Here is a 19760-nt window from a genome sequence, read left to right as displayed (position 1 = left end):
TTACAATAGTTTTGTGCCTTGGTGAAGATTTAAGTTTTTAAAGAAAGTCATCGGAAAATTTGATTCTAATGCAACTAATCCATTAGACTGCATGAGATTACATATAAAAATATATCATGTCATGAGATATGGCATTCATAGCATGAGATTATGGCATCCACAGCATGAGATATGGAGTGTCTTAGCCATGAGATATTGCATTTATAGCATGAGATATGGCATCAATATCATGAGATATGGAGTGTCTATAGGCCATGAGATATGGCATCCATGTCATGAGATATGGGGTGTCTTAGCCATGAGATATGGCATTTATAGCATGAGATATGGAATCCATGCCATGAGATATGGCATTTATAGCATGAGATATGGCATTCATGTCATGAGATATGAAGTGTCTTAGCCATGAGATATGGCATTTATAGCATGAGATATGGAATCCATGCCATGCGATAATGAAGTGTCTTAGCCATGAGATATGGCATTTATAGCATGAGATATGAAATCAATGCCATGAGATAATAGGGTGTCTTAGCCATGAGATATGGCATTTACAGTATGAGATATGGAATCCATGCCATGAGATAATGAAGTGTCTTAGCCATGAGATATGGCATTTACAGCATGAGATATGGAATCCATGCCATGCGATAATGAAGGTGTCTTAGCCATGAGATATGGCATTTATAGCATGAGATATGAAATCAATGCCATGAGATATGGCATTAATAGCATGAGATACAGAATTGATGCCATAAGATATGGAGTGTCTCAGCCATGAGATATGGCATTTATAGCATGAGATATGGAATCAATGCCATGAGATATGGAGTGTCTCAGCCATGAGATATGGCATTTATAGCATGAGATATGGCATCCATGTCATGAGATATGATATCTAAGGCATAAGACATGGCATTCATGCAATATGAGATATTGCATCTATTGCATGAGATATGGCATCTGTGCTATGAGATATGTCATCGATGGCATAAGATATGGCATGAACTGCATTGTATATCACACATTGGTTAAAGGTGGTCTATCAGATTATGGTCGAATTTGTCACCTTAAGAGCTAAAGACTTGAAACCAGGATTTTGTTCTCCTTAATGGATCTAATTTAAAGACAATTTGTTCAGTATATCTGATCTATGAGCCTGTTTTTGTTAAATAAAGCATGAAAACATGAAAAGTTAGCATCATATACCATCATACATTAAATTTTATAAGTCTGTTTTACATAAGGATATATTATTCCAAGTAACATATAAGAATATACAAAAAAAAAAAAAAAAAAAAAAATGTTTTTACAAATCTGCCAAAAAACAATGCAATTTCAAAAATTTAGTGAAACTTATGAATATTTTATAGGCTACAGCTCACTAAATTCAACAAAATTTTACCTATTATGTAAGAGTACTTCTAATACAACCAAACTAAACTGACCAACTGAGACATTGATGCAAATTAAAATTTTACCTTTATACAATGTTATATCCCCAAATTAGACTGCATGATCACAAGATATGATGCAAATCAATCCCACATTTATGCATTTGCATCATACTTTTCCCCTTTATGAGGTAAAATTTTATGCACAGTAATTTAATAACATGAAACATTAAAGGTGTTTATCGCATTCATAAATTTTGTATGAGATGTATTTTAGTCACAATACGGCTTGTTTCAAATGATAAAATATTATTATTATCAAATTATACTTTTACCGATTTCTGTTAAATTTTGATATTACCTCCCTTTAAGAATAATACTCAGAAATCAGTTTTATTCCTTTTGAGTTCACCAAATGTTTAGGTTCAACAGTTACTATGTTCTGTTCATCTGCCACAAGTATAACAGACACATTTTGTATACGCTTCTTACTTTAAAATTTGCTTTGACTTAATCAATCTCGACAGATAAAAAGGGAGGTAATAAACATGTAAAATATTCGTTTCTTTTTAAAGCTGTGCTAAAAAAATTTTTTTTCTTGCAAATCTGTGAAAACTGTAAGTTAGGTGACCTTTTAAGAATTCCTAAAATTCTTAAAACAAACTATGTACAATAGTTTACAATTATGTTCAATATTAAAAGGTAACCAAATAAAGAAAGTCAGGATCATAAAATACTTTCTACTGATAATCTAAAACAATGAATTCTCTTCATTCTACTGATTCACTCGAAAAAGATTCAAAGAAATCAGTGACATGTCATTCAGCAAGTTTCATAACTGATTTATTTAAAATCTCAACCAAAATTTAATTGAAAACCTTTAACTAATAATGATATGCATGATGAATCTCAATGCATTTGAACATGTTCCAGTTACTTACTCAGAAACTTTGAACTTGATAAATTAATTCAAATTGTTCGTTTCACTGCACAAATGCACAGCAAAATTTTTTAAAGACCCGCCACAACCCAGAGACCTACTTCCCCACCTCCTCGATCTCCCCAAAAATAAACTTCAAACAAGAGGGCCAAGATGGCCCTAGGTCGCTCACCTAAGAAACACACAATAACAGTGCAAAACATTTTGACCTAGTGATTTCATGAAATCAAATATTCTGACCAATTTTATAAGATTGGACCAAAAAACGTCTACTCGCGATAAAAACAAGCATTTCTTAATATGACCTAGTTTATGAACCTTAGATGACCCCATGTGCAAACTCGACCTAGATTTTATCAAGGCATCTAGACCAAAATTCATGATGATCAATTGAAAAATACAGTACTCTTCACATACAACACAGTTTTCTTTGATTATGACAAGTGATCTAGTTTTGACCTCAGATGACCCTATTCAAATTCGACCTAGATTTCAATTAAGGCAACCATCCTGACCAAATTCATGAGATCAATTGAAACTACATCTCTATTGCATACACAATGTTTTTCTTCGATATTGACCTAGTGACCTATTTGTTGACCCCAGATGACCCATGATTCGAACTCGGCCTAGATCTATTCAAGTAATCATTCTGGCTAAATTTCATAAATCATTGAAAAACAGCCTCTATCGATACAAAGGTTTTTCCTTAATTTGACTAGTGACCTAGTTTTTGTACCAGATGACCCATTTTCGAAATCGGCCTAGATTTCATCAGGTAATCACTGACCAAAATTCATGAAGATCAATTGAAAAATACCGCCTCATTGCATACACAAGGTTTTTCTTTGATTTGACCTATGACCTACGTTTTTGATCCGAGATGACCCATTTTCGAACTCGGCCAAATATTCATCAGGCAATCATTCTGACCAATATTCATGAAGATCAATTGAAAATACAGCCTATCGCATACACAAGGTTTTCTTTGATTTACCTAGTGACCTAGTTTTTTACACGAATTGACCAAATATTCGAACTCGGCCTAGATTTCATCAAGCAATCATTCTGACCAATATGCATGAAGATCAATTGAAAAATACAGCCTCATGCTATACAAAGGTTTTACTTGATTTGACCAGTGACCTAGTTTTTGAGCCGAGATGACCCATTTTCGAACTCGGCCTAGATTCATCAAGGTTATCATTCTGACCAATATTCATGAAGATTAATTGAAAATACCGCCTCTATCGCATACACAAGGTTTTTCTTTGATTTGACCTAGTGACCTAGTTTTTGACCCGAGATGACCCATTTTCGAACTCGGCCTAGATTTCATCAAGGCAATCATTCTGACCAATATTCATGAAGATCAATTGAAAAATACAGCCTCTATCGCATACACAAGGTTTTTCTTTGATTTGACCTAGTGACCTAGTTTTTGACCCGAGATGACCCATTTTCGAACTCGGCCTAGATTCATCAAGGTTATCATTCTGACCAATATTCATGAAGATTAATTGAAAAAATACAGCCTCTATCGCATACACAAGGTTTTTCTTTGATTTGACCTAGTGACCTAGTTTTTGACCCGAGATGACCCATTTTCGAACTCGGCCTAGATTTCATCAAGGTTATCATTCTGACCAATATTCATGAAGATTAATTGAAAAATACAGCCTCTATCGCATACACAAGCTAAATGTTGACAGACGACAGACGACAGACGACAGACGACAGACGACGGACGACAGACGCCGGACATCGAGCGATCAGAAAAACTCACCTGAGCATTGCTCAGGTGAGCTAAAAAATCATTCCGATAATACAGGTATAACACAACTATACTTAGTACAAAATGACAGGTGGAAAATTTAGGCATTTCCTGAATTAATGTGTTTTCATGACTTCATCTGCAAACTTATTTAGCCAATCTCTTTTAAAAATAGTTTAAAAAACATAGATAAATAACTTTAAACATAACAAGAAGCTGCGTTCAATAAACGCTTGATGCCCCCGGTGGCATCCTTGTCGATACAAAGCAACCTAAGTCCAAAACGAGGTCAAGGTCGAGGTCAAACTGAAGTCAGGTGATGTTTGAAGATATGGAATGGTTACAGGTTACATCTGCATTAGTATCAAGTCATTCTAGTAAGGGGTATTGATGCTAGAGGAAACGGTCCCATTTGGTTAACCAAGAGATGGCCAATACAAAGCAACCTAAGTCCAAAACAAGGTCAAGGTCAAACTGAGGTCAGGTGATGTCTGAAGATGAGGAATGGTCACAGGTTACATCTGCATTAGTATCAAGTCATTCTAGTAAGGGGTATTGATGCTAGAGGAAACGGTCCCATTTGGTTAACCTCGTATGGACGGACTGATGGACGGAGGTCGGATGGACAGGACAATCACCATATGCCTCCCGATTCAGTAGATGCCGGGGGCATAAAAATTAACTATCTTACACTGATGAACTAAACTGATAGATAGATAGATCGATATCTACCTATATGCCACTATAAGATGATATTAAATTTTGTATTATGCAAATCATGTATAATTATGATCATGGAAACACAAAAGAATACAGTAATTCTGTGGTGGGTCTTTAACAGCTATGTTTTTCATCAAATTAAGCTTTCTTGCATGTCCTGTGCATTACAAAATTTGTGGAAAATACTTTGAATCTTCCTTTATTGAAGATTACTTTGTGCATTTATGAAGGACTGCTTCTTAAGCATTTGAAATTTAAATACAAGCAAAGTATGCGTCAAACTAGTGATCAGTGAGTTAACTACTAGTCAAATTTTCATTGATTCAGGCATGTATGTGTCTAAGTAAAGTGAAAACTCAATAACTTGGTTTATTAATAAACAATATCTGTCAATACCACAATAATGAAAAAGGTAATATTTACCAGTGATAGCGATCTTATCTTTATATATTATAAGAATTCTTATAAAATCAGTCAAATGAATTTATCTGTTCATGCAGTAACCCTTACCCTGCTGAATTTCTATAATGAACTTGTCCATCTTTTAATTTGGACAGTACCAATAACTATCAAAAGGGGTGCATACCAAAAAGATGCTGACTGAATGGCGAACAGTGCAGATCATGATCAGACTGCATGGATGTGCAGGCTGAGCATGATCTACACTGGTCGTAAAGGCAGAATCAATCGTGTCCAGCATAATGAGGGTTAACATACTGTGAAAACATTAATATCGTGGGGGACTAATTTTCATGGACTTCGTGGTTGAGACAATCCACGAAATTTAATCCCAACGAACAAGTAAAATTCCCATTCATTGTATGTCTGAAAGTTGAAATCCATGAATTTATATCCCCACGAAATTGCTATTTGGAACAAAACCAAGAAATTTCATGTCCACGAAATTAAATGATTTGACAGTATCAGGATAAAATGAAGCTTTAGTATTTCCACCTATTCTAGACTCATGTGGCTTTAAAACTGAAGATACAAACTTACACATTTCCTAACAGATTCTCTAAGTTTGTTAACTGCACGATTCATATAAAAAATTAATTCTGTATAAAAAGTATATAATTAACAGAAATATAATTCTTAAGATGTCATCAAACCTTTGCTATATTCCATAAACATTTCAAAATATTTTATTTTCTGTTCACTCGACTACAACTGACAAGCATAATTCATGAAAAACTGAAGGATCCACGAAATTACACAGCGGAAATAAATACCTAAGAAAAACTACAATTCAAGTCAGCGAAGCATGCCAGAGATAGCGCGTAATTTCATTGTGGCCAAACCATGAATAATATATCTGTTATGCGATAGGGGCTTCACTGAACCATATTGTATAAAACAGTCTATGTTAGAATGTGAAATATATGCATTTATATTATTTTACATAGGTTGTCTACTCCAAATCGAAATTTATACAAGTTTCAGTCTTTTAAGTCTTGCATGTTTGTACCAAATTTCATTAATGTAAAGGGAAACACTTTAGTCTTGTAAGTCTGGCTACAGCAGATATCCTGTTCTATATCAATATCTAAACATGACTGGCTGTGTAATTATCATGATACCAGCCGCATCATGAGAAAACGAACATAGTGTGTTTGCGACAAGCATGGATCCAGACCAGCCTGCGTCAGGATCCATGCTATTTGCTAATGGTTTCTCTAATTGCAATAGGCTTTTAAACCGAACAGCATGGATCCTGACCAGACTGCAAGGATGCGCAGGCTGGTCTGGATCCATGCTGGTTGCAAGCGCACTATGTTGGTTTTCTCATGGTGTGGCTCATACTAGTATAATACTGTATCTGTCACTCTATAATATGCCCATAATGTATTCTCACAAGCCCAGCCAAAATTTTATGCCATTGCCTGTTGAAAGGCAGTGACACATAGTGTTCCTTAATGTACTTGTTTGGTTTTTCTTTCCTATTTTTTTTTTCTTTTTTTAAAAATACTGTTACTTTACACAAACATTCTGCAGGGTTTTGTTTTGGAAAGCTGCTCAATTTCTAAAATGGACTGGTCCGTCATTCAATTTGGGCAGTACCACTTATTATTTACAGGGATCATCCTAGGTCAAAATTTTAGGGAGAAGTGACTTCTTCTCCACAGAATTTAGGGAGAAATCGAAGAATTTAGGGAGAAGATTTATAAACAGTAATTATTTAAGGAAATTGAATATTTTATTATTACATTCATGAATTTCTAAATAAAGTACAAACTGAGCTATGCAAAAGTCGCCTTTAAATTTTTATCCGAAATTTACACGTCCGAAAATTGTAAATTGATCAGGTGCGCGTTCGAAACGCCGTGAAAATTTTCATTCATATTCCGTTTCTCGTGCTTTAATAATGCCCGATTCTTGCATCAACTTGTTCAGATTTATACATTTAATTGATTTATTTACTAATCTTTTCGAAAATAATACCAAACTTGTAGATATTGGCGATCTTTTTATAATACAGTACTTTGTCCGGCAGTTCAGACGACCGCGGAATCGCTTTTTATCCACAGCGCACGGGCAATTAATTTACAGAAATTTGGCCGTATTTGAAGTAATTTTTGAAGTGATTTTTAATAAAATCAAGAAATAATATACAACTGCTGCATAAGATCATGTACTCGTTACGTTTATCGGCTTTTTTATGTGTGTTTTTGGGCCATATATGGCTCTTTACCCGCCAATTGAAAATGTTCAAAATGGCGGCGGCTTACAATATTATTGTAAACAACAGTGGGATATTAACACTACAATTGGCTGAAGTTTGACAGGCATGTAGGCGGGGCTGACCACGGATTTATTGGTCATTTAACCTAGAATATGCATCAAGTTTTACAACTTTAAGTAAACAAATTACAACACTCTGAAAAACTCGGCGATTCTGATTTCGCCCGGAGGCGATAATTAGGCGAAGTGGCCTACTTTACAGCGACGATATCGCTCAAATCGCCTTGTAGGATGATCCCTGATTTACAGGGATGTTCACCAAAAATTTACTGACTGAATGTGCAAGCTGATCATACTGACTGAATGGCAAACAGTGCCAACCATCCATGCTGGCTGATCTTGGTCTGCACTGGTCTCTGTGCAGGCTGAACATGGTCTGCACTGGTCTTTGTGCAGGCTGATCATGGTCTGCACTGGACGCAAAGGCAAAATCACTTGCCACCAGCAGGCTAAAGGTTAATGTATAGGAGTATCCTATCAAAAAACAGAAATATTTGGCAAACAAACAAAATCTTTACAAACAATCTACTTGTCCATTACAGATTCAGTTCCCTTACAACAGTTGGATACTTGAAATATTCACAAAAAGTTGCCTCCCTTTAAAACTTAATGCCTTTTGTAAAGAAATAATGACAACAGAAGTTCAACCTGGTAATGTAAAATTTCAGCAATGGGACAGTAATGTGAAATTTCAGCACTGGGACATTATTGCAAAGGCATTAAAATGGAGATATGTAACACTTATATGAAAATGATGAGTTTTTCAAAGGTGTGAATGGAAGTTTAAAACCTTTACCCTGCTAAATTTCTAAAATGAACTGGTCCATCATTCAATTTGGGAGAAACCATTTATTATCCGAAGGGCTGTTCACTGAAAATTTACTGACTGAATAGCGAACAGTGCAGACCATGATCAGACTGCATGGATGTACAGGCTGATCTTGGTCTGCATTGGTTGCAAAGGCAGAAATACTTGCCGCCAGCGTGCTATATATTAAGGTTAAGCTGCTATAAAAATGTAATTTTCTTTGTCTACCTTTTTTTTTTCAATCTTGTCTTTTCAATGAAACTAATGACTGGAATGGAATTTCACTTGTTCCAAGATATAAGCAAGTCTGGAGGTGGGTCTAAACAAGGCAACTTACCATTGGTCAAATTTTAAGATTTTGCTCAGCCAATCAAATGTGATGTTAAATTTCACAATTGTTTGGTCAAAAAATGGAAATATTGGCAGAAATTTTATCAAAGCCTCAGGAAATTAATAATGATTTTCGCAGTTTTTTTTTTTTTTATTTCCTTTAATGTGAAACCAAGTCTAACACTGATAGAATTGGGTTAACGTTTATCCATTCAACAAAGACTCAGTTGACACAATGTCTATACATGCACCATTAAATTTAATTGCTACTGGGGATACGGTCTAAAGATCTCGTTATAAATTTCTTATGAATAAAATATATATAAAGTGCTTTGAAATAGTTTTGAATTAAACTTTTCTTCATAAACTTTTAATAAAATACATGACAAGATGGCTGTTAAATGTCAATGCTATGACACTATGACACAATCACAAATATATAAAGGAATGTTGACGGGGTGGGGTGATTTTTTCAGTTGTAACCATATAATATTCTCCTAAAACTGTTATTTGGACAAATCACATAGAAAAAAAGGTAAAGTTACAAATTACATGAAAAAGTGCCATCAGCATCACAAAATAAAAAGCAATAATATTTTTCCAATTTTTTTCTTACTCCATTAATTTATATATGAGTAACTTTTCATTTGTAGACTGAAGATGTATTCAAAATAATGAAAGATTTTTACTAAGTTTGCTTCTCTGAAGCCAATGAACATTAATGATTTCACTGTATATAAGTAACAGATATATTCACATTGGACCAACGAACAAACCAGAACAAGCAGATGCAGCGGTCCAGTGGTAACACTGTCAGACTACCAAACTAGGGGCCTTGAGTTTGAGCCCCCGCTCCAGCAACACAGGGATAAAAGACCAGTGTATGGTTGCTTTACACACTTAAAAGAACCCAAGGGAAGCTTCTGGAATTTGGGCATCCTCTGTATCTTGCACTTTCTTCCTACTTACATTGAACAGTCTTGGTTACTAAGTAACCCATATGGGTTACTGATGATGATTATAAATAAACTTACAACAAACCAGACTTGGCTTACCACCACAAGGTGTAATAATTACTAACCTCTGTGTGGTTGCAAGTGCACTGTGTCACATTTAGAGATGGAAAGGATACAGTGTGTTTGCTGTGTGTATCTGTTGTGGTAGAGTGTGTGTGTCTGCTGTACTGGAGGAGACGTAGGGCCGGTTATATAACGGTGATGAACTATTAATTAATTAATTATGATTATCATAAAAATATTCATAACATAAAAGCTTTACTTTCATAAATAAATTTCTTTACTATCATAAAAATTTTTACTAGCATAAAATAATTACATTACTTCCGTAAAAAAATTACTAGCTTGATGCTATCGAAGCTTAACTTTTTCAAATGTTTATAACATGCAAATATGAGTCAGTTTTCAATGAACGGCAATAAAACGTATCGGAAACATCAAACTATAATCATAATTGCTAGGGTCATATGAAACACATTAGGTTGATTTAATCTCGCCCGGATGAGGCGAATTACAAGCTCAGGATCGCTCATGATCGCTTACAAAATATTTAGTGGTTGCAGTTCAGTGGTTCTGAAAAACTCCACGGTGCTTCATCTGAACAAGTTAAACAGCGGAACAATGTCACACTGTGGGCATTAAGTGTATTTGCATTGTTACGGTAAATAAAAGCTTGACGGCAAATGAAAAGATAATCAACGAGGCATTGCGAAAATCGTTAGGACAAACGTCCTGTTTCATTACTTTAGAATTCACCCATACAATGACAACTTGTTCAAGACTTTCGCCTTTGACCCCCGTCTTTGTTCGTAACATTACCTGGGAATTAGACGTTAAAAAATTTGTTAGCTGATTTTGACAAAGAGGTACCCAAAAGATAGGGTTCAAGTCATGCAAACAATAAAGTCGCTGTGCATAAATACCCATATTTTCTAATTACAAGGAAGAAATCCTGTGCAAACGTGAACAAAACAATTTCAAGATCGAGCAATTTTTGGAAAAACATTTAGTACAGTTTACTGGTTTCAAGTACACCTTTTTATACAAATGAACTGTTTTTGGTAAATGTTTATAACATTCTCTTTGCATTTTTAAGGGACATAATGCATCTTTACCAATATCTGGTACAATACAAGGTTAATACACGCTCTGGTGGCTTGTTCTACACCACTGATACATGTGGGGAAGTAGCTAGTTACATGTGGGGAACATGTCAGTATTAGTCAGGAATCCAAAAATACATGGTTAACTGATCGCAGAATGTCTTCTTGAAATGCTGGAATGGTTAACTGATCACAGTATATCTTTTAGAATATAAGATTCTTTCACTGGTTGTAGGTGCAGATGGGAATATCCAGCCTCGAGGGTAACTGTTTAGGTAACGAGGCTCCCTGCTGAGTTACCGCCTAAACAGTTACCCGAGAGCCGGATATTTCCATCTGCACCTACAACCAGTGATAGAATCTTTTTCTTGCATACCTATTTCAAGAAATAATAATAAAAGTAAAATCAATCGAACGGCTTGCTTTTTAGAACTATTTCTTATGGCAGTGTATTTAAACAAAGCGCGGGAAACCAATGTCCGTAAACAGGAAAGACGTCATGACGTTTCAAAACAAATAACAATGTTTAGTTCCAGTTTTGTTTTATCAGTTGCATCGTAACGTTATGAATTTTTGATAAAATAACATGGTTTGAATCGAGAAATATACTACCAGGAACCAATAGGAACTGTCAAGGTATTGAATTTTTATTCCATTTTTTGAATAAAATATGATTATATTACTACATAAATCTTCTTTCGTAATGCGTCATTTACAGCATGAGAGTCCTCTTACACTCTGGGGTGTAAGATGGATTTTTCCAGCACCGGTAAAGATACCGGAAATCCCCGTCTGGTATGCAAGAAACACTTGTAAGGTTAACCGATCACAGTATATCTTTTAGAAACACTTGTACGGTTAACTGATCACAGTATATCTTTTTGAAATGCTGGTACTGTTGACTCATCTGTCAGAAATGCTGATTAACTGATCGCAGCATTACTTTTAGAAACACTGGTATGGTTAACTTATCCCAGTATATATTTTAGAAATACTGGTACAGTTAACTGATCACAGAATATCTTTTAGAAATGCTGGTAAGGTTATCTGATTTCAGTATATATTTTAGAAAATTACTGCTGTCACAGTTAACTGATTGCGGTATGTATTTTAGAAATGCTGGTACAGTTAACTGATCACAGTATACCATTTGGAAATACTGTTACATTTAATTTATAATATTGCTGTTTATCTTTTAGAAATGCTGGGAAAGTTAACTAATTGCAATATATCTTTTAGAAATGCTGGTACAGGGCTCGCGCTGGCATTCGCCAATTGAGCCATTGGCTCAAGAAAACGAAAATTGGCTCAAGAAAATTCCGATTGGCGAAAATCGTCAAAAAGTATGACTTTTGACTTTTGGGGAAAACCTACATACTAAAAATAGACCAAATTGGTAGTTTTCGACCTCGCTTTGAAATATCGCGTGACTGATTTTCCAATACATTGCCGAAGGCGCTCCAGCGAGAGATAATTGTTGGGCACAGTCTACTTGATTGTGTATTTTTAGAAGCGGGTCATGGTCGCAGTTTGTCAGCTGTGTGGCAATTAAAAGGATGACACCTTCGTCAATTGACTATGATTGCGGATAATCGTTAAACAAACAGCGGTCGAATGTAATGAAGATCACAGGCGGCGCCTTTCAAGTGATTATCAAGTAGTTTGATTTGTACAGGGTCGGTAAACAAAATCAAAGGAACCGTTGGTGGTTGTCTCTAAATAATTTCGGTAATTGACTTTATTTGTCATAATGATAATCGGTAATTTATTGGTGAGCATTGTCGAGTAAATTATTGAAGTTATATATACTGATGTTCCTTACTTATTTCATTTCTGCTTGAAATTGAAAAACATGGCATCAAAACGTAAAATTGACTCTGGCATTTATCCCCCTGCTAAAAAATCAAAAACAGAAAGATCTTTTTTGGATAGTTGGAAATCTGGCAATGCTTGGTTAACGTTTGATTCTGAAACTAAATGCATGTACTGCAACCTTTGTAAGAAGCACAGTAAATCAAATACATTCACTTCTGGGTGCCCAGTCATGAAGAAAGATGCTGTTACCATGCTACAAGCACAGGAGCCTGAAATTCTATCTATAATGCTCCAAAATGGCTAAATATAAAAATGACCCCTCCTATATATATAAAAATATAGGAGGGGTCATTTTTATATTTAGCCATTTTGGAGCATTATAGATAGAATTTCAGGCTCTTGTGCTACAAGCAAAGGTATTGTTAATAGTTTATTAAGAGTTTTGTACATGTAGTTACAATTGCTCAAGTTGGAAGTCTCTTGTTTAAAAGACCAAATTTAAAGTTATGATGTTTTTTTTAACAAAGTAAATGTGTTAGCTATAACTACATGTATGTATGTTGCACTTCAGTCAAAAAAGTTTTCATCCCGCAAACAGCCCCGCGCCCCGCCCCACAACCGCGACATCCAATTGGCTCAAAGAAAATCTGACCCAGAGCAGGCCCTGCTGGTACGATTAACTTATCAAAGTTTATTTTTTAGAAATGCTGGTACAGTTAACTGATTGCAATATATCTTTTAGAAATGCTTAACTGATCGCAGTTTATCTTTTAGAAATGCTCGTACAGTTAACTGATTGCAATACATCTTTTACAAATCGAGAACGACATGAAGAAGATCTTTTAGAAATGCTGGTACAGTTAACTGATTGCAGTATACCTTTCAGAAATACTGGTACAGTTAACCAATCACAGTGTATCTTTTAGAAATACTGGTTACAGTTAACTGATCACAGTATATCTTTTAGAAATACTAGTATGGTTAACTGATCACAGTATACCTTTTAGAAATACTGGTAAAGTAAATTGATCTTTTAACATTACTGGTATGGTTAACTGATCGCAGTATATCTTTTAGAAATACTGGTACGGTTAATTGATCACAGATTATCTTTTAGAAATGCCAGTATGGTTAACTGATCACAATATACCTATTAGAAAAACTGCTACAGTAAACTGATCTTTTGGAAATGCTGGTATGGTTAAATGATCAGAAATACTGATACAGTTAACTGATCGCAGTATATCTTTTAGAAATACTGGTACAATTAACTGATCACAGTATATCTTTTAGAAATGCTAGTATGGTTAACTGATCATAGTATACCTTTTAGAAATGCTGGTATGTTTAACTGATCAGAAATACTGATACAGTTAATACTGGTACAATTAACTGATCACAGTACATCTTTTAGAAATGCTAGTATGGTTAACTGATCACAGTATATCTTTTAGAAATGCTGGTATGAATAAATAATCGCTGCAGTTTATCTTTTAGAAATGCAGGTACAGTTAACTAATTGCAATACATCTTTTAGAAATGCTGGTATAGTTAAATGATCGCAGTTATAATGTTCGCTTTCAAAACCTATTGCAATAAGAGAAACTGTTAGCGAACAGCATGGATCCTGACTAGACTGTGTGGATGCGCAGGCTGGTCTGGATCCATGCTATGTTGGTTTTCCGATGGCGTGGCTCAATTATATGACTGAAATACTGCTGTTAGATCAACCAGACTTATAAACAATAGAAATAAAGATTTATTTTAATATCTTTTTTCAATTTTCAGTAGTTTAAAGAAGCTGCTGGTCAAAATTTTATGCACCCTTAACCTGAAATACAAAAGAGAAAAAAAGGCACCCTACAAGCTAAAAATAAAATTGTTCATGGATTTACAGGAAACACAACTTGAATGATCAAATAAATAACAAAAAAAAGTTGTATAACAGGGAATAGTAGTTGTGACAATAAAATACAGAAATCCTACACGATTGACAGTTTTTTCGCCTGGTCACAGGTGGCTGTACTGTTCATTAGCAGCAGCATCTGTCACCATGGCAACCAAATGACAATGGCTATTCAGTTACCGTGACAACAGGTCTCCAGCTGGTCACACTTAGCACCATGACTGACACATTTCATCACCTCTGAGCAAACTTATCATAACTAAATCTATTATACAATGTAAATAGTAGATGGAAATATAACAAATCAGGCCCCCATTTCACGAAAATACTTTAAGTTTGTGAAGTGACTTAAGCATGTTAATTTGCTTATGGAATGTTAAAAGTTAAGTAAATTAGCGTACTTAAGTCAATTAACATTTTACGTATCTCTTGAAATTGGGGCCAGATTTCAATATAAAAAAACTCACTACTTATAGGTTCAAGTATGATATTTTGGAATCAAAAATCATTTTCATATACTCAAAAGTAATGTCAAAATGCAACTATGCAGAAATAATGTCATATATGCCTCAATAATGTCAAATTCAACATCTAAAAGGGTTATACTCAGAAATAATGTCAAAATTCAACATCTAAAAGTATTGTATTAAGAAATAATGCCTTTGGAAATAATGCCAAAATTCAACATCTCAAAGTCACTTTGTGTTTTATTCAGAAATACTGTCAAATTTCAACATATCAAAGGGAGGTTATCAAAAATAAATAACAGTCTGATGGTGCCTCAACTAATCAGTTACTGGAAACTCTTGGCACTTCAGTGAGGAGAAAATAGTTTTGATTTTGTATTAATCATGATGCAAAAGTTGTGTCATAAATTAAGATGGTTGAAAATATTATTGATTTATGTAAAATAAATTACAGATATACAATCAGTAAAATCAACCAAATCTATAGATACAAACAATTGTAATACAAACCCTATGTAAACAGAAAGTAGAATTTTATTTTTTTTTTTAAATATTTTTTCCTTGTATAATATTTCATTTTTATTGCCATTAATGCTTTATGTGAAAAAATATAGCACCATAATTTGTATGTTATACTTCAGTTAACATTCCTTCATCTGGAAAAATATACACTCCAAATATAAAAAAAATGAATAAAAAGAATATTGAACATAATAAAATCAACAAGCATTCTACTCCTTAAAATTAAAATATTATGCTTACCTCAGTACTGTAAAGTTAACAGTCTCACCATAAACTAAATAAAAACACTTATTAAAACCTTTAGTTTTCCGCCTGCCTACATACTACATTGATATCAAGCGTGAAATGAGAACCGTAGATAAGTCAGCTTAGTGTAAAATTGCCTGGCTGATTATTGACCAAAATGTCACGCTTAACGGCTCTAAATAAATACTGTGATAAGCGGCATAAAGCCTTAACTAAAAGGACAGGATTAGATTGCTTAGTACTTTTGTACACATGCCATGCCCCTTATCAGCGGAACATTTGTTAACGCATAACAAGTTTATGTGAACTGTATACATACAAGGGAGATAGATGAATATTGCACAGCAAGCTGCTTAGTTACATGCTGGGTAACTGGGCCATAAAATCAACAATTAATAGAGATACATGTGCAGGAGACAACAGGCTTATTTGCATAACCTGCAAACAGCTTCAGTACCATGGTACTTATGGCTGATAATACAAAACTTTTTTTTTATTCTGTTCTACTCTATTCCATTCTATTTTATTCATTCTGTTCTGTTTTTAGTACCATGGTATTTATGGTACTAATAATACAAAACTCTGTCTTGCTTTTCCAGTTCCATTCCATTCTATTTTCCATTACATTCCATTCCATTCTGTTCTATTCTGTTAAGTTCTATTCTTTTTATTCTGTTGTATTCTATTGTTTTTTTTTTAAATATCAATACTAATATATTTTCCTTATATTTTATTGTACATGTCCAGGTTTGATTTCAAATATAAAAAAGTTTCCAGGATTATTGGACCTTATCCTCTTAATGAGCCCCCATTAACTTGTCATCAAATATACCCCATTGTTTATATTCATTGGCAGAAACATTAGACAAAGAGAGCCATGTTGATTAGGTTAGACATCATTAGTTGCTGGCTTGAGATTGTGCCATAATGCAGAACTATTTACAGTCAATGAGCCATAAAATTGATTTCTGCTAATGATACTCCTTGTATTTGTTTTATAATGTCCTGGGCATATATATACAGCAATCAAATATGTATGACACTGATTTTGTACAAGCTGTATCTGACAATTATACAAGTTTTGTCAACTGACAGAATCACTGTTGCCTGACAATAATATATGAAGTTGTCAACTTAGATTCCTATTATACAACAATTGGTCGGCTCGATTCATAACACACCGGGCTCTCCCGACCACATAGTCAGTACAGTGAAATGTGCACAACTGAAACAAGAGCAAGTCAGGTGAAATAGGTGTATCTCCCAAACCACATGGTCAGTACAGTGAAATGTGCACAACTGAAACAAGAGCAAGTCAGGTGAAATAGGTGTCTCTCCCGACCACATGGTCAGTACAGTGAAATGTGCACAACTGAAACAAGAGCAAGTCAGGTGAAATAGGTGTCTCTCCCGACCACATGGTCAGTACAGTGAAATGTGCACAACTGAAACAAGAGCAAGTCAGGTGAAATAGGTGTCTCGAGCAAAATCAAGCCCATCTAATAATTCATGTGGACATTGATGACTCAAAAAGCCGGTCACACAAGGCTGACAATCACACATTACTTCTTGAATCAGAGTGCAAATGTAGCTGACAATCACACATTACTTCTTGAATCAGAATGCAAATGTGGCTGATAATCATACATTACTTCTTGAATCAGAATGCAAATGTGGCTGAAAATCACACATTACTTCTTGAGTCAGAACGCAAATGTAGCTGACAATCACACATTACCTCTTGAATCAGAGTGCAAATGTAGCTGGCAAATCAGATTGCAAATGACCCTGATAATCACACATTACTTCTTGAATCAGAAAGCAAATGTGGCTGATAATCACACATTACTTCATGAGTCAGAACGCAAATGTAGCTGACAATTACACATTACCTCATGAATCAGAGCGCAAATGTAGCTGGCAAATCAGATTGCAAATTACCCTGACAATCACACATTACTTCTTGAATCAGAAAGCAAATGTGGCTGACAATCACACATTACTTCTTGAATCAGTGCAAATGTAGCTGACAATCACACATTACTTCTTGAGTCAGAATGCAAATGTAGCTAACAATCACACATTACTTCTTGAATCAGAATGCAAATGTGGCTGATATTCACACATTACTTCTTGAATAAGAACGCAAATGTACCTGACAATCACACATTACTTCCTGAATCAGAACACAAATGTAGCTGATAATCACTCATTACTTCTTGAATCAGAATGTAAATTTAGCTGACAATCATACATTTCTTGCTGTCTCAGAGAGCATAATTATGTGACTGACAATCATACATTACTTGTTGACTCATAAACTCTTATTTGTAATGATCATACTTTTAATTTAGACAGCACCTATGACAGCTATGAAGCTGACAATATTGCATTATCTGTTGACAACTATGATGCTGACAATACTGGAATGGGCTGTTGGCTGCTATATGCTGACAATCAAGCATGAGCTGTTGACTGCTATGATGCCGACGATTAAGCAAGTCCTGTTGGCTGCTATGGTACTAGCAATCAAGCATGAGCTGTTGACTTTTATATGCTGACAATTAAGCATTAGCTGTTGACTGCTATGCTGGCAATTAAGCATGTTATGTTGGCTGCTATGGTGCTGACAATTAAACATGAGCTGTTGGCTGCTATATGCTGTCAATTAAGCACAACATGTTGGTGGCTATGGAATCATGCAGCCAACTTTTGTTTTGACTGTTATGGAGCTGACAATTAAGCATGAGCTGCTGGCTGCTATAATGCTGTCAATTAAGCACAACATGTTGGTGGCTATGGAATCATGCAGCCAACTTTTGTTTTGACTGTTATGGAGCTGACAATTAAGCATGAGCTGCTGGCTGCTATAATGCTGTCAATTAAGCACAACATGTTGGTGGCTATGGAATCATGCAGCCAACTTTTGTTTTGACTGTTATGGTGCTGACAATTAAGCATGAGCTGTTGGCTGCTATGAAGCTGACAACAGTTTACTATGCATGTCCTGTTGGTTGCTATGGAGCTGACAAGAATGCATGTCCTGTTGGTTGCTACAGAGCTGACAATTTTTAAAGCATGACAATTGTTGACAATTAAACATGATCTTCTGGCACCTATGGTGCTGACAATTAAGCATGAGCTGTTGATGGCTATGGCACTAATGGTGAATTATGCAGCCAACTGTTGACTGCTATAGTGCTGACAACCAAGCATGAGCTGTTGACTGCTATGGCTCCAACAGTCAAATTTGAATCAGAAAAGTTGAAAATCAAAGTTGGACCAGGAACACAATTTAGAATGATTTATTGATGTACATGTCAGAACATTTCGCAAAAGTGATTTTAATAAAGGTTTATATTATTCTCGCATGATAACATTTACAACAGGATATAATCGATATCCATAAAGCATGGCGACACAAGCATGCATGAATAAATCAAACAATTTTCTACTTGAATTGAATAGACGTAGACATTTCTTTAAAGCAGTATGTCCCTATATTGAAGGTTTTAAACCTGATACTGAGGAAGTGCTTGTTTATGCATAATGCTTGGGCACCATTTTTCAAAATATCCATTCTAGTGTTCCAGGATTCCTGTAATACCAGCAATAACCCTTCCTCATTAGTAAGTGACTACTTCCCCACAAGACTTTGATGTGGATGCCAAAATCAGATGTGGAGAGCAAATGATCTTAGAGAAACTCAGTCACTAGATAATCATCAATAATCTGCGATTTGAACAAACAGCCTTACTATGGTCATCTTTAAAAGAAACTATTGAGCTAATTAGGTGCTTTTCTTGCATAAGACAATAAGTGGGCTCGATTGTGTACCCAAAAAGTGACATGGACGCTGATGCTGATGAATGAACGAGTGTAACAGCTCTACCTGTTCTTTAAATAGCCTAACTTAAATAAAAATTATTTGTCTGTAGACTGACATTTTTTACTGTTTATGAAATTTGATATTTTGA

General features: G+C 35.0%; 1 protein-coding gene across 4 annotated transcripts in view; it reads right to left on the bottom strand.

The window, feature by feature from the left end:
• Positions 1-19760, bottom strand: part of LOC123527588 (uncharacterized) — a 61804-nt gene that overhangs the window by 26648 nt on the left and 15396 nt on the right. The window contains exon 1 of one of the 4 annotated variants that reach the window (XM_045307158.2): positions 15778-15931. The exons of 1 other annotated variant lie outside the window; for it this stretch is intronic. The gene's annotated coding sequence lies outside the window, so the exon portion shown is untranslated. Of the gene's footprint in view, positions 1-1481; positions 1550-5940; positions 6053-15777; positions 15932-19760 lie in introns of those variants that run through there. 2 more of the 4 variants (XM_045307159.2, XM_045307160.2) reach the window with 2 other exon arrangements.

Source organism: Mercenaria mercenaria, chromosome 14 (genome assembly GCF_021730395.1).
Source record: "Mercenaria mercenaria strain notata chromosome 14, MADL_Memer_1, whole genome shotgun sequence".
Classification (NCBI taxonomy): domain Eukaryota; kingdom Metazoa; phylum Mollusca; class Bivalvia; order Venerida; family Veneridae; genus Mercenaria; species Mercenaria mercenaria.
This window is presented reverse-complemented; position numbering and strand designations above follow the sequence as displayed.